Here is a 23,590-nt window from a genome sequence, read left to right on the forward strand (position 1 = left end):
TTTTTATTTTTGAGGCATAAGGATTTAGATTATGAATTTTGTCTTCTTATTAGTTTTTTTCTGTTCATTTTCTATTTCTTCATGAAACAGTCTTGGTGTACTGATAAATCTAGAAATTTTCTAATTTGCCCTTTGTTATTCCAATGTTGCTCTGTAAATATCTTAGTATTTTCTTCATGTTCCTTTTCATTATTTGGCATCACCTACTTCTTCTATTTGAACTCTGTATTTATTTGAGGTTTATCTATTTTTCTAGTCTATATATGATTTTAAATTACATTTGTCTCTTTAAAATACCAATTTCAATCTCCTTGATCTTGTATTTGCATAGTTTCAATTTCTTTCTTTTTCTCTTTGAATAATTTCAGGGTTAATTGAATCATTAAAAATACCAATGTTCATCCTCACTAGCCCTCAGGGATATTCAAATTAAAACCCCATTGAGATATCACCTTACACCAGTTAGAATGGCCAAAATTAACAAGACAGGAAACAATATGTGTTGGAGGGGATGTGGAGAAAGGGGAACCCTCTTTCACTGTTGGTGGGAATGCAAGTTGGTGCAGCCTCTTTGGAGAACAGTGTGGAGATTCCTCAAGAAATTAAAATTGGAAATTCCCTATGTCCTTGCCATTGCACTCCTGGGTATTTACCCCAAAGATACAGATGTAGTGAAAAGAAGGGCCATCTGTACCCCAATGTTTATAGCAGCAATGGCCACGGTTGCCAAACTATGGAAAGAACCAAGATGCCCTTCAACGGACGAATGGATAAGGAAGATGTGGTCCATATACTCTATGGTGTATTATGCCTCCATCAGAAAGGACGAATACCTCACTTTTGTAGCAACATGGACGGGACTGGAAGAGATGATGCTGAGTGAAATAAGTCCAGCAGAGAGAGTCAATTATCATATGGTTTCACTTATTTGTGGAGCATAACAAATAGCATGGAGGACATGGGGAGTTAGAGAGGAGAAGGGAGTTGGGGGAAATTGGAAGGGGAGGTGAACCACGAGAGACTATGGACTCTGAAAATCAATCTGAGGGGTTTGAAGTGGCAGGGGGGTGGGAGGTTGGGGTACCAATGGTGGTTATTATAGAGGGCACGGATTGCATGGAGCACTGGTTGTGGTGAAAAAATAATGAATACTGTTATGCTGATAAGAGATAAATTTAATTAAAAAAATAAATAAATATAAATAAAATTAACTCTCAAACATTAAAAAAAAAGGTCTAACTGAGAGGCTGTCTAGATTAGATACTCTAACAGCTATGGTAAATGAGGAAGAGGAGAGAGTAATTCATATAGATGATAAGTTGATGGAAAGGAAGGAAGCTGAGGATAACAGATAAAAACTACTAATAATGGACCATGAGGAGGGCTTCATCAAATCCGTCATGCAAAATTGTTCCTCTGCATCTTCTTCAGGTTCATGGTTGTTGTGGAAAGCATATAAATAATACATTTTCTGAGCTCCTCAGTTACATATCTAGGGGAGAAGCAACTTTATTGTAATATTAGATGCTGGAAACAATTCAAACCCTAAACAACTTCTTAAAAAAATAAAATCCTGCTATGTGCTATGTTCATTTTTTGGAAAGGTGCAAATCATTTTAAACCAATGATTCTTTCTTTAAGGTCTGTATTATATTAATTATTTTAAAACACATTGTGTTTTGGTAGTTTTTACTTAAGAAAGAAAGAAACATCTTTAAGAATTGAAATCTCACCTCCAACAGGAATCTCTACAGCCCCACAGTACTTTTCCTATCTCACGTTATCAGTCACATCTTATCTTGTGTTGCAATGAGGTGTCCAGGTCTTGTCTCCATTAAACACTGGAGCAGCTCCAGTGGAGACCTGTCTATCAAACCCAGCTCCATTTTGCAGGGACAAACTGTGGAAAACCTCTAGAGAGAACAAAACAGCAGTCAAGGTTACAACAAGCCATCAAGTAAAGAGAAAAGAACCAACCAATAAGAGTGCACAGTTATCTTACAAGAATGTCAATGAGCACAACACCACTAGCAATGGGAAACCATGGTCAAATTAAAACAACATTGAAAACAGAGGGTCCTTCCCAGAAATTAAGGAAATTCTAACAATCTACATATGTGCATGTGCTAGGAGCTTTGCAAAATGGATAAGGATAGAGTGACAAACATATTTCTTAGGATAAGTCAGTTCCTATCAGTTCCTATCAGTTCCTATCAGAGGACATGTTCATTGCTCAGGAAAATTTCAGAATGACCTCTGAGTGTGTCAGGACAAGCTCCATCTAGGATATGGTCTGAAAGGACAAGACCTTGACATCTCCGGTAGATAAAAGTGCAGATTTTGAGCTTCAGAATGAAGGGGAGGCTGCACCATAAATGAAGGTAATCTGACATGGTCCTAAGTGAGATAACCCAGGTCTAGGCAGACCATGATAAAGAGTCATATATGGCCACTCAGACGCAGATGGACTCTGAAAGCAGGAGGCAGTGGATACCTGTGTCTCAATTCTAACCTATTTGCTCTGAAGTAATGTAAACGCTCTGGACTGTCACACATGACCACCTCATCTTGGGTGTGTTTGGAAGGAGTATCCTTACTCCTATACTTCTCAAGGACACTATTTTCAGAAATCTCAACATAAGGGCTGCATTTATTCTCCTACCTAAATGAAGCAAAAATAAAAAGTGGGAAAATTATATTTCAAAAATTAAACCAGATGGAAATGTATGAAAGATAGTGATGCAACAGAGAACTGTTAATACCAGGTGCAGGGTGGGGATGAGAATGTTAGAGAGGACAGACAGGCAGAAGGGACCAAAACATACACAGAAGGAGAAAGAGCAAAGATGGAGATGATGAGACAAAGTGAACAAAACTTCCAGGAATCCATGAGATACAAGGACTGGGGTGGAGCTGCCCTTCTCACGGGATGAAAGATGGATACCTTGAACTCTGGGGCTGATAGCTGAGTGCTCTACTTAACCGCCACTTTCTTTCACTCCATGGCCAATTAGGCAGCAAGTCTTGCTGGTTACAAGACACACTCAGAATCCAACCAATTCTCACCCCTTTGCTGATGCCACCCTGGACAGAGCTCCTATCAGTTTTCACTTGGATGCCCTCAAGAATCTCCTCACCTTCCAGATTCCAAGCTCCGATGTCCCTATCCCACTCCTAACTACTCTCCACACCAGAGGCAGTCAGAGAACCCTTTACCATGTGGAGAAAGAGAGGAATGTTGCTTGTTTATGATCTGTCTTCCCTCCTCAAAGGTAAGCCCCATGAAGGCAAGTTCTTCTATTTCTGCTCATTGCTGTATTCACAGAGACTAGGCATGTCTATACTTTGAGCAGTTAGAACTAAATAAATATTCGTTAGTTAATTACACAAACAGTTCTGGAACTGCACACTAGAAAACTAGCATAAAGAATAAAGGATCTGCATTTTGTATGCATTTGTGGGTCTTCAGAATGGTCGGTGTCTAGAAATCATGGCTTTGTTTTGTTTTTTGTTTTTGTTTTTTGTCATCATCACTGAGAATACAATGGCCTCTTCATAATGTTCACTGCATGAACTAGTGGAAAGAATGTCCAATAGAATGACTACCTTACATGCTGCCTAGAACTGGCCTGGGAAGAATATGGATGCAGTTCTGTTCCCACGCACAAGAGCAGGTACATGTAAAGAGTAGAGTTCATAAGCAACAGACAATCTGCAGGAAAACCACTATTTAATATGGGCTGAATGAATTCTGCACCAGCAACACACAGTGCAGAGGTAACAAAGATAACTATTATCTTCGAGGACCAAGAAAATTGTAGGCATCTCTGCTTCTACCTGCTTGTGAACAAGTACTATGGTGGTATACGTGTTCTGAGGGAAATGCACACAGGGAACATTGGGATCCATGAAGAAGTAAGTGATCATCTTACCTGAGGAGGCCATGTGGTCAGGGAAGGACTTATGAAGAAATTTTTACCTGAGCTGAACCATGTCCCAGGACGATGTCTAGCAGATGAGAAAAAGCACATAGACCGAAAAAGACACAGACTCTCTGAAGTTCCAGCACAGATAGTTGCCTTCCCTAGTGGATCCTGGGAGGAAGTTAACAAAATGGGGAAGGACAGGAAACCCTTATAGCACATGCTCCTCTAAGGACAAAACCTGTGCTTTCCAATGCTCATGGACACTCCTCCTCTCAAACTACCCATTTCCACCTATAAAGGTGACCAGTAAAGGGGCTTAACAGAGTTGAAAATATTGGGAGACAAAATCAGAGAAGGGAATCAAATATCTGGCTTCCACTCCAGTGAATGGGAGGACTGATGCATGTGTGTAGAGCACGGTGTTCCCTGTTATCGTCAGCACCTACAAGGAACAATGTGGCTTCTCACCAGTTCTGTCCCAACGCACGACATATCTGCTGGGAGGCGCCATGTGGGGCAACACAATCTTTTTCCTGGTTGTGCATTTCTGAGGCATTCCCATTGGAGTTCCGCTCCTCTGTTCTAAATACAGTTTGCACAAAGAAACAGACAGGTGGTATCTCAATGTAGTTTTAATTTGAATCTCCCTGAGGGCTAGTGATGATGAACATTTTTTCATGTGTCTGATAGCCATTTGTATGTCTTCATTGGAGAAGTGTCTGTTTATATCTTCTGCTGATTTTTTGATATGATTATCTGTTTTGTGTGTGTTGAGTTTGAGGAGTTCTTTATAGATCCTGGACATCAACCTTTTGTCTGTACTGTTATTTGCAAATATCTTCTCCCATTCCGTGGGTTGCCTCTTTGTTTTCTTGACTGTTTCCTTTGCTGTGCAGAAGCTTTTGATCATGATGAAGTCCCAAAAGTTCATCTTCGCTTTTGTTTCCTTTGCCTTTGGAGATATATCTTGAAAGAAGTTGCTGTGGCTAATATCGAAGAGGTTACTGCCTATGTTTTCCTCTAGGGTTCTGATGGATACCTGTCTCACGTTGAGGTGTTTTATCCATTTAGAGTTTATCTTTGTGTACAGTGTAAGAGAATGGTCGAGTTTCATTCTTCTACATATAGCTGTCCAGTTTTCCCAGCACCATTTATTGAAGAGACTGTATTTTTTCCAATGTATATTTTTTCCTGTTTTGTCGAAGATTATTTGACCATAGTGTTGAGGGTCCATATCTGGGCTCTCTACTCTGTTCCACAGGTCTATGTGTCGGTTTTTATGCCAGTACCATGCTGTCTTGGTGATCACAGCTTTGTAGTAACGCTTGAAATCAGGTAACGTGATGCCCCCAGTTTTCTTTTTGTTTTTCAACATTTCCTTATGATTCAAGGTCTCTTCTGATTCCATACAAATTGTTGGATTATTTGTTGCAGCTCTTTGAAGAATACCGGTGGAATTTTTATCAGAATGGCATTAAAAGTATAGATTGCTCTTGGCAGTTTAGACATTTTAACAATGTTTATTCTTCCGATCCAAGAGCATGGAATGGTCTTCCATCTTTTTTGTTTCTTCTTCAATTTCTTTCATGAGTGTTCTGTAGTTTCTTGAGTACAGATCCTTTACCTCTTTGGTTATGTTTATTCCCAGGTATCTTATGGTTCTTGGTGCTATAGTAAATGGAATCGATTCTCTAATTTCCCTTTCTGTATTTTCATTGTTAGTGTGTAAGAAAGCCACTGATTTCTGCACATTGACTTCGTATCCTGCCACGTTGCTGAATTGCTGTATAAGTTCTAGTAGTTTGGGGATGGAGTCTTTTGGGTTTTCCATATAAAGAATCATGTCATCTGCGAAGAGAGAGAGTTTGACTTCTTCATTGCCAATTTGGATACCTTTTATTTCTCTTTGTTGTCTGATTGCTGTTGCTAGGACTTCTAATACTATGTTGAATTAGTGTGGTGAGAATGGGCATCCTTGTCGTGTCCTTGATCTCAAAGGGAAAGCTGCAAGCTTTTTCCCATTGAGAATGATCAGACACATAAAAAAATGCTCACCATCACTAGCCATCAGGGATATTCAAATTAAAACCACATTGAGATATCACCTTACACCAGTTAGAATGGCCAAAATTAACAAGACAGGAAACAACATGTGTTAGAGGGGATGTGGAGAAAGGGCAACCTTCTTACACTGTTGGTGGGAACGCAATTTGGTGCAGCCTCTTTGGAGAACAGTATGGAGATTCCTCAAGAAATTAAAAATAGAACTTCCCTATGACCCAGCAATTGCACTCCTGGGTATTTACCCCAAAGATACAGATGTTGTGAAAAGAAGGGCCATCTGTACCCCAATGTTTTTTTTTTTTCTAAATCAATTAGCCAAGGTATAGTACATCATTGGCTTTTGATATAATATTCACTGCTCCATCTGTTCAGTATAAAACCCAGTGCTTATGATGTCACATGATACTTTGGGGGGAAAATCACAATACATTTGAGAATCCTCTACCTAAATTTATCAAAATGAATGAGAAAGTTCCCAAATAAATAATAGGTAAGTTATGTAGTTCAGTGTGTCATTTGAAGCCATTATTTCCTTGGTGCATATACAATGAATTCTGGAACAGTGAAAAGAAATTAAAAAAAAAAAAGATGAAAAAAGTCTATATACATTTTTTCTGTTCAATTAGCCTGCATATAGTACATGATTAGTAGTTGATAAATTGTTCAAAGATTCATTAGTCGTCTATAATACCCAGTGATCATCGAATCACCTGTATTCCTTAATATCCATGTCCTTGCTGCCCCATCCCCCACCACACTCACGTCTGTAATCCTTGTTTGTTTCTCAGAATCCAGAGTTTCTCATGGTTTGTCTCCATTTCTGATTTCTTTTCTTATTTTATTTTATTTTTCAGTGTTCCAAGATTCAGTTTATGCACCACACCAAGAGCTCCATGCTGTCAGAGGGCTCTTTAATACCCACCCATCCTCACCCATCCCTCCACCCCCTCCACTCCAATACCCTTAGTTTGTTTCTCAGAATCCACAGTATCTCATACTTCATATCTCCCTCCAATTTTCCACAATTCTCTCTTCTTTTCCCTCTCCTAATGTCCTTCATGTTATTCCTTACGCTCCACAAGTAAGTGAAGCCGTATGATAATTGACTTTCTCTGTGGTTCTCCTCACTATTCCTTATGTTCCACATAGAAATGAAACCATAGGATAATTATCTTTCTCTGCTTGACTTATTCTACTTCACATAACACCCTCTGGTTGCATCAAAGTCAATGAAATAGTAGGTATTCATCCTTTCTGATGGCTGAGTAATATTCCATTGTATATATGGATCACATCTTCTTTATCCACTCATATGTGGAAGGACATATCAACTCCTTCCACAGTTTTACCAAAGTGGATATTAATCCTATGAATATTGGAGTGCATGTGTCCCTTTTTTCACTACATCTGTATCTTTGGGGTAAATACCTAGTGGAACAATTGCTGAGTCATAGAATAGTTCTATTTTAAGTTTTTGAGGAACCTAAACACTGTTTTGCAAAGTGACTGTATCAACTTGCATTCCCACCAACAGCATAAGAGGGTTCCCCTTTCTCCACATCCTCTTCAATATTTTTTGTTCCCTGCCTTATTAATTTTAGCCTTTCTAACTCATATAAGTTAATATCTCATTGTGGTTTTGATTTATATTTCCACGGTGACAAGAGATGTGGAGCATTTTCTTGTGTGTCTGTTGGCCATTTGTATGTCTTCTCTGGAGAAGTGCCTATGCATACCTTCTGTCTATTTCCTGACTGGATTATTTGTTTTATGGGTGTTGAGTCTGGTAAGTTCCTTATTGATCTTGGATATCAACCCCTTGTCTTTAGTGCCATTTGCAAGTATCCTCTCCCATTCGATAGGTGGCCTTTTAGTTTGGTTGACTGTTTCCATTGCATTGTAAAAAATTTTTATCTTGGTGAAGTCCAAAAAGTTCCTTTTTGATTGTTTCCTGGCTTTCAGAAACCCATCTTGGAAGAAGTTGCTGCAGTTGAGCATCTAAGAGATTACTAACTGTGTTCTCCTCTCATATTTTTATGCAACCCTTTTCTAAATGTGTCTTCAGACACATCCTAGTATCCAACCAGATTTGTCATTGACAATGACCACATCACAGACACCTGTTATCCCCAAATGCCAGGTGTTTTGTTCCTGGGGATGAGAAAATCATAAGAACCCACCCACACTCACATAAATATGATCACTCCTGTTTCTTTCCTTCCCTCTGAGTAGTGAAGTCAGCTGGTCTCCATCCAGGTCCACACACACCCTGGAGAAAGGGTGGACATTCACATCAACCTGTGCAGATCAAGGGCCCAGAGAACACCTTGTGAGTTTGAGACTCCCATGGACATGGATGCTGTGGGTTTCTCTTCCCCTCTGCAATCCATGAGCTGGTCATCCCACTCTTCCAGGCCCTAACAAAGGGTCCAGATGTGTCCTTATAACTGGATCTGCCAGCTGCTCATGATCTTCAATCCCTCTATCAGGCAGGTAGTGTATTTATTTTTTAATTCACATTAACAACATACAGGGAGCCAGAAAACAAGATATGCATCCACAGCTCTGTTCATGAAGATACTGAGAGAAGAGCCTTCACAGAGCACTGATCTAAATCAGGGAGTGCAGTGATGAGGACATAGGTTAAAGGGGGTGACCTGCGCTTGTCACACAGGTGTGAAGTGTCATTGCAGGACCAGAGAAGGCGTTACTTGTGTAAATGAGTCACTGAGTGATGAGGGTTCACCCAGGATGCTCCCAGGGAGGTGACACTGATTGGAACAATGACAAAATCTGACAGATCTGCCATCCTATTCTGTCCTTTACACATGAACATATCTGGTAGTAAAGGTGTTTTGGGGGAGTTAAATCCATTCATCATGAGGGGAGCTGCTCTGAATTACCAAATACAGTGAAGTGACCCAGCTTTGACAAATTTCCACATGATTTGTACATGGAGCTGCTGTCGCCAACTTGCACATCCAGGAGTTGAACCACAAGAGAATAGAGGGGTGCTTGGAACAGAGAGGTTCCCTAACAGTACAGAGCCCCTGGGATTATGGTGGGGTTTCATGAATGTCTACCATGCACATGACACTTCATATTATATTGTTGTGTTTTGTGCTTCCTGTAGATGATAACACCCTCTCTTTGTGAGGCCTGTACTGTGGAGTGTTATTCTCTTCCTGGCTCCACTGTAAAACGGGCTTTCTGGGTAGCAGCAATGAAATGTATCTCTGATGTAGCCACACAAGAGTTCAGATTCCTCCACAGATCCCCTGTTTCTGTTCCTGGATCAGCGCTGTGATCTCCTTGAGCTCCCCCATGTAGAATCTACTTCCACTCTCCAGTACACTCCTCTGCTGTATTCAGGTGACAGTCGTTAATTTGGTGGCAGACTTGAGACTACAAGGACTCTGACTTGATGATGTAGCCTTAGCCTCAGGCCCTCCCAGGAACCTGGGTCAAGGGAGGCCTTAATGTGTCACTGCCCCTCCTCCACCAGTGGTCCAAGTCCATGTATTTTTGCCTGTTTCTGGGCACACAGTCATTCTATTCTTCCCGGTTGTCCCCTCCCACAGCTCCAATGGTCCCTGGGTGTCCTCAGCTTCCTGTTTCCCTACCTTTCCCTGAAGTCTAAGGCTTTCATTTCATGTGTAAAGTGTCTGTTGTCCTCAGAAGAACTGAGATTGTGACGTCTGTTCCCCTTCCAGATCCTGTGGGGCTTCACCTGTGACCCCAGGATGCTGCTTCTGAGGGCTTCCTCTGATAAATTCTGCCGTGGACTCAGGATGCGTGGATCTCCATGCATTCCTGCTCTGAGTCACCTTCCTCCCATCCTTCCAGGACCACCAGGGTGTGGGGAGGCTTTTCATGATTTGTCCCCATCCTACAGGATAGGAATGTACGAAGACAGGATTCATTTAATGGTGTGGTCCTGGAGAACCTCAAACTATAACATATTTAAAACACATAATGACAAGAAATCCATTAAATATTCTATCTAAACGTTATGATTGCTTATTGGTCATCAGGGATCTGCATTCACAATATGCCAAAATTCTGATTCTTTGCCCTGTGAGTAGTTGCCAGTTCCAAAAGTTTAAGTTTATTTTTTGTCTCATGACCACAATTACAAGGTATATTGTCACGAATTTGATGATCTGAAGTTTGTTCTATTTATTTCTTTAGTTCTTGCAACTCCAATCTGATTAGTGAGTTTATTGAAATACAAAAATACTACATCAAAACTAATGATGCACTGTATGGTAACTAAAATACATACATACATACATACATACATACATACATACATACGTAAAAATAAAATACAGAAACATGGGAACAATCCCAAGCCCAATCAGCAGCTTAAAAGTAGACATATTATGCTCTATGTCATGTTTGGAATGCTACCCAACATTAAAAAAATATAATAAATGTGAAGGTTTTGTCAAGTATTTGGCTCAGCAACAAAAGCCCTAGAAATAAAGGTACATTTAATACAATTACAAAATTATATATTCTAGAAAATTAAAACTAGTGTGAGGTAACATAAAGATCAATAGTAGTGTGGGAACAGAGGGAAGAAGGAATGAGGAAGGAAGAATTCCAAAGAAAATACAGGAAATTCTGTGGAAAATGGATTTGCTTTCTCTGGATAGTGTTGATTCTGACACCTATGGTTCTCATATCACACTCTCTGCCTGTGTGCAGTCCATCCTGCGTCAAGCACACTCATCAAAAAGATTACAAATAATCCCAGAGATGACTTGGGTTGAACACAGTGACAGTAAAACCATAGAGACTTGAAAGAGCACCTGAATTCACCTTGATCCTGTATTTCAGATAAATTCTAGGACAAAGTCTTCTTGTCCTCACTACAGGCAGGATCCCATGTTCCCCATGAACCTCTGCACTCCATCCTGAAGGGGATTCAGGGTGGGTATTAGGTCCTATGGGAGGAGCACAGGTCCAAATCCTGGGGCTCACTCTCACCCCAGAGTGTTCTTGGACAACTCACAAACCCTCCACAATTCTGGGTGTAGGTTCATGTTACTTTAAGGGGAAACATGATACCTACACCTCAATATGTGTGACTATGTAAAATCAAACTGTTAAATGGAAACCCAGCTGGTACTCTGAAAATCAAATAATTAAACTTCATCTTTTCCCAAATCTTGTCAATATCACCAAATCAAAGTCAGTCACAGCTGCTCTGGTTACTGTCCTCTCTGTCAGTACAGATATCATGCTGGCTATAGAGTCAAGGGTCATGCTAATAGGGTCCACCCTCTGCTGATTAAACAAGCCCAGCCCCAAGCCTGCAGCTGGGACGGGAGCCCCAGTCTCGGGATTCCCGGGTTTTCCATTTAGTGTTCAGGACAGAACAGAGACAGCTCATGATGGAGTTTATTCTTGGCTGGGTTTTCTATGTTACTCTTTTAAATGGTAATTTACAGAGAACAAGAGACATTGAATAAGAAAGTGGATATAAGTAAAAATAATAATAATAATAATAATAAATAAGTGAAGGACAATTTGCTGACCAGGATGTCCTGTGTCTGCAGGTGTCCAGTGAGAGGTATAGCTTGTGGATATGGCAGAGACCTGGAGAAGGTCAGGGGGTTTTGAGACTCTCCTGTGCAGCCTCTGGATTCACTTTCAGTAACTACGGCATGAGTTGGGTCTGCCAGGCTCCAGGGAAGGGGCTGCAGTGGGTCTCAGACATGAATGGTGGTAGGTATATATACTATGAGGACACTGGGAAGGGCAATTGACCATCTCCTGAAACAATAGGACATGCTGATTTTGCAGATTAACAGCCTGAGAGCTGAGGACACCACGGGGTGTTACTGTAATGTTTGTAGGCAGTGTGTACACACTTGGTGTAAGCCCAGACACAAACATTCCTGCAGGGACACAGGAGTAGTTGGGTTGCAGCGGTGCTCATGACCCCAAGAGGCTCTCTGGTCACCAGGGAATCATGTCACCAGGAGTTACTCAGAACACCAGGGGGCTCTCGGGGCACCAGGGAGTGCTTAGGACAGAAGGATAGGACAGTTCAGTACTCTTGAGGTGCTATGGACACCATAGGGTGTTCACATAATCATGGTGCACACAAGAACCACATGCTCTTCTTCCAATCCATGAGCATGTAACATTTTTCCGTTTAATTGTGTCTTCCACAATTTCTTTCATGAATACTTTATAGTTTTCTGAGTATAGATTTTTTGCCTCTTTGGTTAGGTTTATTCCTAGGTATCTTATGGTTTTGGGTGCAATTGTCAATGGGATTGACTCCTTAATTTCTCTTTCTTATGTCTTGTTGTAGGTGTAGAGAAATGCAACTGATTTCTGTGCATTGATTTTCTATCCTGACACTTTACTGAATTCCTGTACAAGTTCTAGCAGTTTTGGAGTGGAGACTTTTGGGTTTTCCACATATAGTATCATATCATCTGCAAAGAGTGATAATTTGACTTCCTTTTTGCTGCTTTGGATGCCCTTAATTTCTTTTTGTTGTCTGATTGCTGAGGCTAGGACTTCTAGTACTGTATTGAATAGCAGTGGTGATAATGGACATCCCTGATGTGTTCCTGACCTTAGCAGAAAAGATTTCAATTTTTCTCCATTGAGAATGATATTTGTGGTATTTTTTTTTATAGATGGCTTTGATAATATTGAGGTATGTGCCCTCTATCCCTACATTTTGAAGAGCTTTAATCAAGAAAGGATGCTGCACTTTGACAAATGCTTTTTCAGCATCTATTGAGAGTATCACATGGTTCTTGTTCTTTCTTTTATTAATGTATTGTATCACATTGATTTGTGGCTGTTGAACCAACCTGTCAGCCCTGGAATAAATTCCACTTGGTCATGCTGGATAATCCTTTTCATGTACTGTTGAATCCTACTGGGTAGTATTTTGGTGAGAATTTTTGCATCTGTGTTCATCAGGGATATTGGTGTATAATTTTCTATTTTGATGGGATCCTCGTAAGGTTTTGGGATCAAGGTGATGCTGATCTCATAAAATGAATCTGAAAGTTTTCCTTCTGTTTCTATTTTTTGGATCAGTTTCAGGAGAAGAGGAATTAATTCTTCTTTAAATGTTTGGTAGAATTCCCCTGGGAAGCCGTCTGGTCCTGGGCTTTTGTTTGTTTGGAAATTGTTGATGACTGTTTCAATCTCTTTACTGGTAATGGGTGTGTTCAGATTTTCTATTTCTTCCTGGTTCAGTTGTGGTAGATTATATGTATCTAGGAATGCTTCCATTTCTTCCAGATTGTTGAATTTGTTGGCATAGAGTTGCTCATAGTATGTTCTTATAATTGTTTGCATTTCTTTGGTATTGGTTGTGATCTCTCCACTTTCATTCATGATTTTATTTATTTGGGTCTTTTCTCTTTTCTTTTTGATAACTCTGGCCATGGGTTTATCAATCTTTTTTTTGGGGGGGGTTATCAATCTTATTAATTCTTTCAAAGAACCAGCTCTTACATTTATTGATTAGTTCTATTGTATTTTTGGTTACTATTTCATTGATTTCTGCTCTAATCTTTATGATTTCTCTTCTCCTCCTGGGTTTAGACTTTCTCTGTTGTTCTTTCTCCAGCTTCTTTAGGTGTAGGGTTAGGTTGTGTATTTGAGACCTTTCTTGTTTATTGAGAAAGGCTTGTACTGCTATATATGTTCCTGTCAGGACTGCCTTTGTTGTGTCCCACAGATTTTGTACCATTGTGTGTTTTTTTAAATTAATTTATTTATTTTCAGCATAGCAGTATTCATTATTTTTTCACACCCCGAGTGCTCCATGCAATCCATGCACTCTATTATACCCACCATCTGGTACTCCAACTTCCCCCCCCCCCCACTACTTCAAACCCCTCAGATTGTTTTTAAGAGTCCATAGTCTCTCATGATTCACCTCCCTCCCAATTTCCCCAACCCCCTTCCCCTCTGTAACTCCCCATGTCATTCATGCTATTTGTTATGCTTCACAAATAGTGAAACCGTATGATACTTGACTCTCTCTGCTTGACTTATTTCACTCAGCATAATCTCTTCCAGTCCCATCCATGTTGCTACAAAAGTTGGGTATTAGTCCTTTCTGATGGAGGCATAATACTCCATAGTGTATATGGACCACATCTTCCTTATCCATTCATCCGTTGAAGGGCATCTTGGTTATTTCCATAGTTTGGCAACCATGGCCATTGCTGCTATAAACATTGGGGTACAGATGGCCCTTCTTTTCACTACATCTGTATCTTTGGGGTAAATACCCAGGAGTGCAATGGCAGGGTCATAGGGAAGTTCTATTTTTAAATTCTTGAGGAATCTCCACACTGTTCTCCAAAGGGGTTGCACCAACTTGCATTCCCACCAACAGTGGAAGCGGGTTCCCCTTTCTCCACATCCCCTCCAACACATGTTGTTTCCTGTCTTGCTAATTTTGGCCATTCTAACTGGTGTAAGGTGATATATCAATGTAGTTTTAATTTGAATCTCCCTGAGGGCTGGTGATGATGAACATTTTTTCATGTGTCTGATAGCCATTTGTATGTCTTCATTGGGGAATTGTCTGCTCATATATTCTGCCCATTTTTTGAAATATGATTGCCTGTTTTGTGTGTGTTGAGGAGTTTATTATAGATCCTGGATACCAACCTTTTGTCTGTACTGTCATTTGCAAATATCTTCTCCCATTCTGTGGGTTGCCTCTTTGTTTTTATTTTTTAATAATTTTTTATTTTTTATAAACATATATTTTTATCCCCAGGGGTACAGGTCTGTGAATCACCAGGTTTACACACTTCACAGCACTCACCAAAGCACATACTCTCCCCAATGTCCATAATCCCACCCCCTTCTCACAAACCCCCTCCCCCCAGCAACCCTCAGTTTGTTTTGTGAGATTAAGAGTCACTTATGGTTTGTCTCCCTCCCAATCCCATCTTGTTTCATTTATTCTTCTCCTACCCACTTAAGCCCCCATGTTGCATCACCACTTCCTCATATCAGGGAGATCATATGATAGTTGTCTTTCTCTGCTTGACTTATTTCGCTGAGCATGATACGCTCTAGTTTCATCCATGTCGCAAATGGCAGGATTTCATTTCTTTTGATGGCTGCATAGTATTCCATTGTGTATATATACCACATCTTCTTGATCCATTCATCTGTTGATGGACATCTAGGTTCTTTCCATAGTGTGGCTATTGTGGACATTGCTGCTATAAACATTCGGGTGCACGTGCCCCTTTGGATCACTACGTTTTTATCTTTAGGGTAAATACCCAAGAGTGTAATTGCTGGGTCATAGGGCAGTTCTATTTTCAACATTTTGAGGAACCTCCATGCTGTTTTCCAGAGTGGCTGCACCAGGTTGCATTCCCACCAACAGTGTAGGAGGGTTCCCCTTTCTCCGCATCCTCGCCAGCATCTGTCATTTCCTGACTTGTTGATTTTAGCCATTCTGACTGGTGTGAGGTGATAGCTCACTGTGGTTTTGATTTGTATTTCCCTGATGCCGAGTGATATGGAGCACTTTTTCATGTGTCTGTTGGCCATCTAGATGTCTTCTTTGCAGAAATGTCTGTTCATGTCCTCTGCCCATTTCTTGATTGGATTATTTGTTCTTTGGGTGTTGAGTTTGCTAAGTTCTTTATAGATTCTGGACACTAGTCCTTTATCTGATATGTCGTTTGCAAATATCTTCTCCCATTCTGTCAGTTTTCTTTTGATTTTGTTAACTGTTTCCTTTGCTGTGCAAAAGCTTTTGATCTTGATGAAATCCCAATAGTTCATTTTTGCTCTTGCTTCCCTTGCCTTTGGCGTTGTTCCTAGGAAGATGTTGCTGCGGCTGTGGTTGAAGAGGTTGCTGCCTGTGTTCTCCTCAAGGATTTTGATGGATTCCTTTCGCACATTGAGGTCCTTCATCCATTTTGAGTCTATTTTTGTGTGTGGTGTAAGGAAATGGTCCAATTTCATTTTTCTGCATGTGGCTGTCCAATTTTCCCAGCACCATTTATTGAAGAGGCTGTCTTTTTTCCATTGGACATTCTTTCCTGCTTTGTCGAAGATTAGTTGACTGTAGCGTTGAGGGTCTATTTCTGGACTCTCTATTCTGTTCCATTGATCTATGTGTCTGTTTTTGTGCCAGTACCATGCTGTCTTGATGATGACAGCTTTGTAATAGAGCTCGAAGTCCGGAATTGTGATGCCACCAATGTTGACTTACTTTTTCAATATCTCTTTGGCTATTCGAGGTCTTTTCTGGTTCCATATAAATTTTAGAATTATTTGTTCCATTTCTTTGAAAAAGATGGATGGTACTTTGATAGGAATTGCATTAAATGTGTAGATTGCTTTAGGTAGCATAGACATTTTCACAATATTTATTCTTCCAATCCAGGAGCATGGAACATTTTTCCATTTCTCTGTGTCTTCCTCAATTTCTTTCATGAGTACTTTATAGTTTTCTGAGTATAGATTCTGTGCCTCTTTGGTTAGGTTTATTCCTAGGTATCTTATGGTTTGGGGTGCAATTGTCAATGGGATTGACTCCTTAATTTCTCTTTCTTCTGTCTTGCTGTTGGTGTAGAGAAATGCAACTGATTTCTGTGCGTTGATTTTATATCCTGACACTTTACTGAATTCCTGTACAAGTTCTAGCAGTTTTGGAGTGGAGTCTTTTGCGTTTTCCACATATAGTATCATATCATCTGTGAAGAGTGATAGTTCGACTTCTTCTTTGCCGATTTGAATGCCTTTAATTTCCTTTTGTTGTCTGATTGCTGAGGCTAGGATCTCTAGTACTATGTTGAATAGCAGTGGTGATAATGGACATCCCTGCCGTGTTCCTGACCTTAGCGGAAAAGCTTTCAGTTTTTCTCCATTGAGAATGATATTTGCGGTGGGTTTTTCATAGATGGCTTTGATGATATTGAGGTATGTGCCCTCTTATCCCTACACTTTGAAGAGTTTTGATGAGGAAGGGATGCTGTACTTTGTCAAATGGTTTTTCAGCATCTATTGAGAGTATCATATGGTTCTTGTTCTTTCTTTTATTGATGTGTTGTATCACATTGACTGATTTGCGGATGTTGAACCAACCTTGCAGCCCTGGAATAAATCCCACTTGGTCGTGGTGAATAATCGTTTTAATGTACTGTTGAATCCTATTGGCTACTATTTTGTTGAGTATTTTCGCATCTGTGTTCATCAGGAATATTGTTCTATAGCGCTCTTTTTTGATGGGATCCTTGTCTGGTTTTGGGATCAAGGTGATGCTGGCCTCATAAAATGAGTTTGGAAGTTTTCCTTCCATTTCTATTTTTTGGAACATTTTCAGGAGAATAGGAATGAGTACTTCTTTAAATGTTTGGTAGAATTCCCCCGGGAAGCCGTCTGGCCCTGGGCTTTTGTTTGTTTGGAGATTTTTAATGACTGTTTCAATCTCCTTACTGGTTATGGGTCTGTTCAGGCTTTCTATTTCTTCCTGGTTCAGTTGTGGTAGTTTATATGTTTCTAAGAATTCATCCATTTCTTCCAGATTGTCAAATTTATTGGCGTAGAGTTGCTCATAGTATGTTCTTATAATAGTTTGTATTTCTTTGGTGTTAGTTGTGTGTAACATACAATGGTAAAAATATTAGATTGGCAGCTGACTTATCCACAGAGATCTGGCAGGCCAGAAAGAGCTGGCATGTATTTTCAGAGCACTAAACGAGAAAAACATGCAGCCTCTTTATTTTTTTTGACTATTATCATTTATTTCCATGATTTTTTAAAATTCTTCTTTAATTTCTTGGTTGACCCATTCATTTTTTAGAAGGATGCTGTTTATTCTCCATGTATTTGGGTTCTTTCAAAATTTCCTCTTGTGATTGAGTTCTAGCTTCAGAGAATCGTGATCTGAAAATGTGCAGGGAATGATTCCAATCTTTTGATACCAGTTGAGACCTGTCTTATGACCCAGGATGCGGTCTATTCTGGAGAATGTTCCAAGTGCACTAGAGAAGAATGTGTATTCTGTTATTTTGGGATGGAATGTTCTGAATATATCTATGCTACCTAAAACAATTTACACATTTAATGCAATCCCTATCAAAATCCCATCCACTTTTTTCAAAGAAATAGAACATATAATCCTAAAATTTATATGGAATCAGAAAAGACCTTGAATAGGCAAAGGAATATTGAAAAACAAAGCCAGAGGTGGTTGCTTCACAATTCCAGACTTCAAGCTCTATTACAAAGCTTTCATCATCAAGACAGTATGGTACTGGCACAAAGACAGACACATAGGTCAATGGAACAGAATAGAGAGCCCAAAAATAGACCTTCAACTCTATGGTCAACTAATTTTCGACAAAGCAGAAAAGAATGTCCAATGGAAAAAAGACAGTCTTTTCAAAAAATGGTGTTGGGACAATTGGACAGCCACATGCAGAAAAATGAAATTGGACCATTTCCTTACACCACACACAAAAATAGACTCAAAATGGATGAAGGACCTCAATATGAGAAAAGAATCCATCAAAATCCTCGAGGAGATCACAGGCAGCAACCTCTTTGACCTCAGCCGCAGCAACTTCTTCCTACGAACATCGCCAAAGGCAACAGAAGCAAGGGCACAAATGAACTATTGGGATTTCATCAAGATCAAAAGGTTTTTCACAGCAATGGAAACAGTTAACAAAACCAAAAGACAGCTGGCAGAATGGGAGAAGACATTTGCAAATGACATAGCAGATAAAGGGCTAATATCCCAAAATTTATAAAGAGCTTAGCAAACTCAACAGCCAAAGAACAAATAATCCAATCCAGAAATGGGCAGAGGACATGAACAGATATTTCTGCAAAGAAGACATCTAGATGGCCAACAGACACATGAAAAAGTGCTCCACATCACTTGGCATCAGGGAAATACAAATCAAAACCACAATGAGATACCACCTCACACCAGTCAGAATGGCTAAAATTAACAAGTCAGGAAATGACAGATGCTGGTGAGGATGCGAAGAAATGGGAACCCTCCTACACTGTTGGTGGGAATGCAAGCTGGTGCAGCCACTTTGGAGAACAATGTGGAGATTCCTCAAGAAATTTAAAAGAGAGCTTCCCTATGACCCAGCAATTGCACTCCTGGGTATTTACTCCAAAGATACAGATGTAGTGGAAAAAGGGACCATCTTTACCCCAGTGTTTATAGCAGTAATGCCCACGGTCGCCAAACTGTGGAAAGAACCAAGATGCCCTTCAATGGACAAATGGATAAGGAAGATGTGGTCCATATACACTATGGAGTATGATGCCTCCATCAGGAAGGATCAAGATGTATGGGGGGGAGGAGTCAAGATGGAAGAGAAGTAGCAGGCTGAGACTATTTCAGCTAGCAGGAGATCACCTAGATAGCCTATCTAAAGATTGCAAACACCTACAAATCCAACGGCAGAACGAAGAGAAGAATAGCAATTCTAGAAACAGAAAATCAACCACTTTCTGAAAGGTAGGACTGGCAGAGAAGTGAATTCACAGCAGGGGAAGATAGACCCTGGGGAGAGGGGCTGGCTCCCGGCAAGGAGTGGAGCAACAGAGCACAAAATCAGGACTTTTAAAAGTCTGTTCCGCTGAGGGACATCACTCCAGAGGCTAAACTGGGGTGAAGCCCACATAGGGTCAGCGTGGCCTCAGGTGCCACACGGTCACAGAAGGATCGGGGGTGTCTGAGTGTTGCAGAGCTTTCAGGTATTAGAACAGGTAAGCTAGCTACAGAGTCAGAGACGAGAGTGAGCTCACAGCTCGTGGTTACCTTGAACAGGTCGCACGCTCGGTGTGCTCAGAGCGTGGCCGGAGGTCAGGCTGATGGGAGTTATTGGGTGCTGTTCTTTGAGGGCACACTGAAGAGTGGGGCCCCCAGCTCTCCGATCCTCTGGGCTGGAGACCGTAGGCCGCCATTTTCATTCCTGTCTTCCAGAACTCTACGGAAAGTGCTCAGGGAACAAAAGCTCCTGAAAGAAAACCCTAGCGGATTACTCAATCCGGCCCCGGTAAGGGCAGTGCAATTCTGCCTGGGGCAAAGACACTTGAGAATCACTACAACAGGCCCCTCCCCCAGAAGATCAACAAGATCCAGCCAGGACAAAGTTCACCTACCAAGGAGTGCAGTTTCAATACCAAGGAGAGCAGCGGAATTCCAGAGGAGGAGAAAGCAAAGCACGGAACACATGGCTTTCTCCCCATGATTCTTTAGTCTTGCAATTAATTTATTTTTTTCTTTTTCAATTTTTTTTCTCTTCTTCTCCTAATTTTTAACTTTTACGCTTTTCTTTTTTAACATTTTTAACTAGTTTATCTAATATATAAATATATATATATATTTTTTATTTTTTATACTCTTTCTTTATTTGTTTTCCTTTTTTTAATTGTTTCTTTTCTTTGCTTTTTTAATTTTTCTTTCTGAACCTCTTTTTATCCCCTTTCTCCCCCCTCACGATTTGGGATCTCTACTGATTTGGTTAAAGCATATTTTCCTGGGGTTGTTGCCACCCCTTTAGTATTTCACTTGTTCCTTCATATACTCTTATCTGGTCAAAATGACAAGGCGGAAAAATTCACCACAAAAAAAGAACAAGAGGCAGTACCGATGGCTAGGGACCTGCCCAATACAGACATTGGTAATATGTCAGATCTAGGGTTCAGAATGACTATTCTCCAAGGTTCTAGCTGGGCTCAAAAAAAGCATGGACTATATTAGAGAAACCCTCTCGGGAGATGTAAAAGCCCTTTCAGGAGAAATAAAAGAACTAAAACCTAACCAAGTTGAAATTAAAAAAGCTATTAATGAGGTGCAATCAAAAATGGAGGCTCTCCAGGATCTATAATGAACTCCTCAAACTCAACACACACAAAACAGACAATCGTATCAAAAAATGGGCAGAAGATATGAACAGACACTTCTCCAATAAAGACATACAAATGGCTATCAGGCACATGAAAAAAATGTTCATCATCACTAGCCCTCAGGGAGATTCAAATTAAAACTACATTGAGATATTACCTTACACCAGTTAAAATGGTCAAAATTAACAAGACAGGAAACAACATGTGTTGGAGAGGGTGTGGAGAAAGGGGAACCCTCTTCCACTGTTGGTGGGAATGCAAATTGGTGCAGCCAATTTGGAGAACAGTGTGGAGATTCCTCAAGAAATTAAAATTGGAAATTCCCTATGACCCTGCCATTGCACTCCTGGGTATTTACCCCAAAGATACAGATGTCGTGAAAAGAAGGGCCATCTGTACCCCAATGTTTATAGCAGCAATGGCCACGGTCACCAAACTGTGGAAAGAACCAAGATGCCCTTCAACGGATGAATGGATAAGGAAGATGTGGTCCATATACACTATGGAGTATTATGCCTCCATCTGAAAGGACGAATACCCCACTTTTGTAGCAACATGGACGGGACTGGAAGAGATTATGCTGAGTGAAATAAGTCAAGCAGAGAGAGTCAATTATCATATGGTTTCACTTATTTGTGGAGCATACAAAAAGCGTGGAGGACATGGGGAGTTAATGAGAAGGGGGTTGGGGTAAATTGGAAGGGGAGGTGAATAATGAGAGACTGTGGACTCTGAAAAACAATCTGAGGGCTTTGAAGTGGCGGAGGGTGGGTGGTCGGGGTACCAGGTGGTGGGTATTATAGAGGGCACAGATTGCATGGAGCACTGGGTGTGGTGAAAAAATAATAAACACTGTTATGCCGAAAATAAATAAAAAATAAATTTAAAAAAAGAAAAGAAAGAAATTAATTAAAAAAGAAATAAATAAACAGACAAATAAATAAATAAATAAAGCCTTAAAAAAAAAAAAAGAAAAACAGAAAATCCTGAAATTAGCCTGGGAAAAGAAGTCTGTAACATACAATGGTAAAAATATTATTTTGGCTGCAGACTTATCCACAGAGACCTGGCAGGCCGGAAAAAGCTGGCAAGATATATTCAGAGCACTAAGCGAGAAAAACATGCAGCTAAGAATACTATATCCAGCTAGGCTATCATTGAAAATAGAAGGAGAGATTAAAAGCTTCCAGGAAAAACAAAAACTGAAAGAATTTGCAGACACCAAACCAGCTCTACAGGAAATATTTAAAGGGGTCCTCTAAGCAAAGAGAGAGCCTACATGTGGTAGATCAGAAAGGAACAGAGACAATATACAGAAACAGTCACCTTACAGGCAATACAATGGCACTAAATTCATATCTCTCAATAGTTACCCTGAATGTTAATGGGCTAAATGCTCCAATCAAAAGACACAGGGTATCAGAATGGATAAAAAACCAAAACCCATATATAGGCTGCCTACAAGAAACTCATTTTAAAACCAAAGACACCTCCAGATTTAAAGTGAGGGGGTGGAAAAGAATTTACCATGCTAATGGACACCAGAAGAAAGCAGGAGTGGCAATCCTTATATCAGATTAATTAGATTTTAAGCCAAAGACTATAATAAGAGATGAGGAAGGACACTATATCGTACTCAAAGGATCTGTCCAACAAGATCTAATAATTTTAAATATCTATGCCCCCAACGTGGGAGCAGCCAACTATATAAAACAATTAATAACAAAATCAAAGAAACACATCAAAAATAATACAATAATAGTAGGGGACTTTAACACTCCCTTCACTGAAATGGACAGATCATCCAAGCAAAAGATCAACAAGGAAATAAAGGCCTTAAATGACACACTGGACCAATGGACATCACAGATATATTCAGAACATTTCATTCCAAAGCAACAGAATACACATTCCTTTCTAGTGCACATGTAACATTCTCCAAAATACATCACATCTTGGGTCCTAAATCAAGTCTCAACTGGTATCAAAAGATTGGGATCATTCCCTGAATAGTTTCAGACCACAATGCTCTGAAGCTAGAACTCAATCACAAGAGGAAATTTGGAAAAACCCAAATAACATGGAGACTAAACAGCATCCTTCTAAAGAATGAATGGGTCAACCAGGACATTAAAGAAGAATTGAAAAAATTCAAGGAAACAAATGAAAATAAAAACACAACTGTTCAAAATCTGTGGGACACAGCAAAGGCGGTTCTGAGAGGAAAATATATAGTGGTACAAACATTTCTCAAGAAACAAGAAAGGTCTCAGGTACACAACCTAACCCAACACTTAAAGGAGCTGGAGAAAGAACAAGAAAGAAACCCTAAACCCAGCAGAAGAGAAATCATAAAGATCAGAGCAGAAATCAATGAAATAGAAACCAAAAATAATAATAATAATAATAATAATAATAATAATAGAACAAATGAACGAAACAAGGAGTTTGTTCTTTGAAAAAATTAATAAGATTGATAAACCCCTGGCCAGACTTATCAAAAAGAAAAGAGAAAGGACCCAAATAAATAAAATCATGAATGAAAAAGGAGAGATCACAACAAACACCAAAGAAATACAGACCATTATAAGAACATACTATGAGCAACTCTACACCAACAAATTTGACAATCTGGAAGAAATGGATGCATTCCTAGAGACATATAAACTACCACAACTGAACCAGGAAGA

Source organism: Mustela erminea, chromosome 5, assembly GCF_009829155.1.
Source record: "Mustela erminea isolate mMusErm1 chromosome 5, mMusErm1.Pri, whole genome shotgun sequence".
In the NCBI taxonomy this organism is placed as follows: Eukaryota; Metazoa; Chordata; class Mammalia; order Carnivora; family Mustelidae; genus Mustela; species Mustela erminea.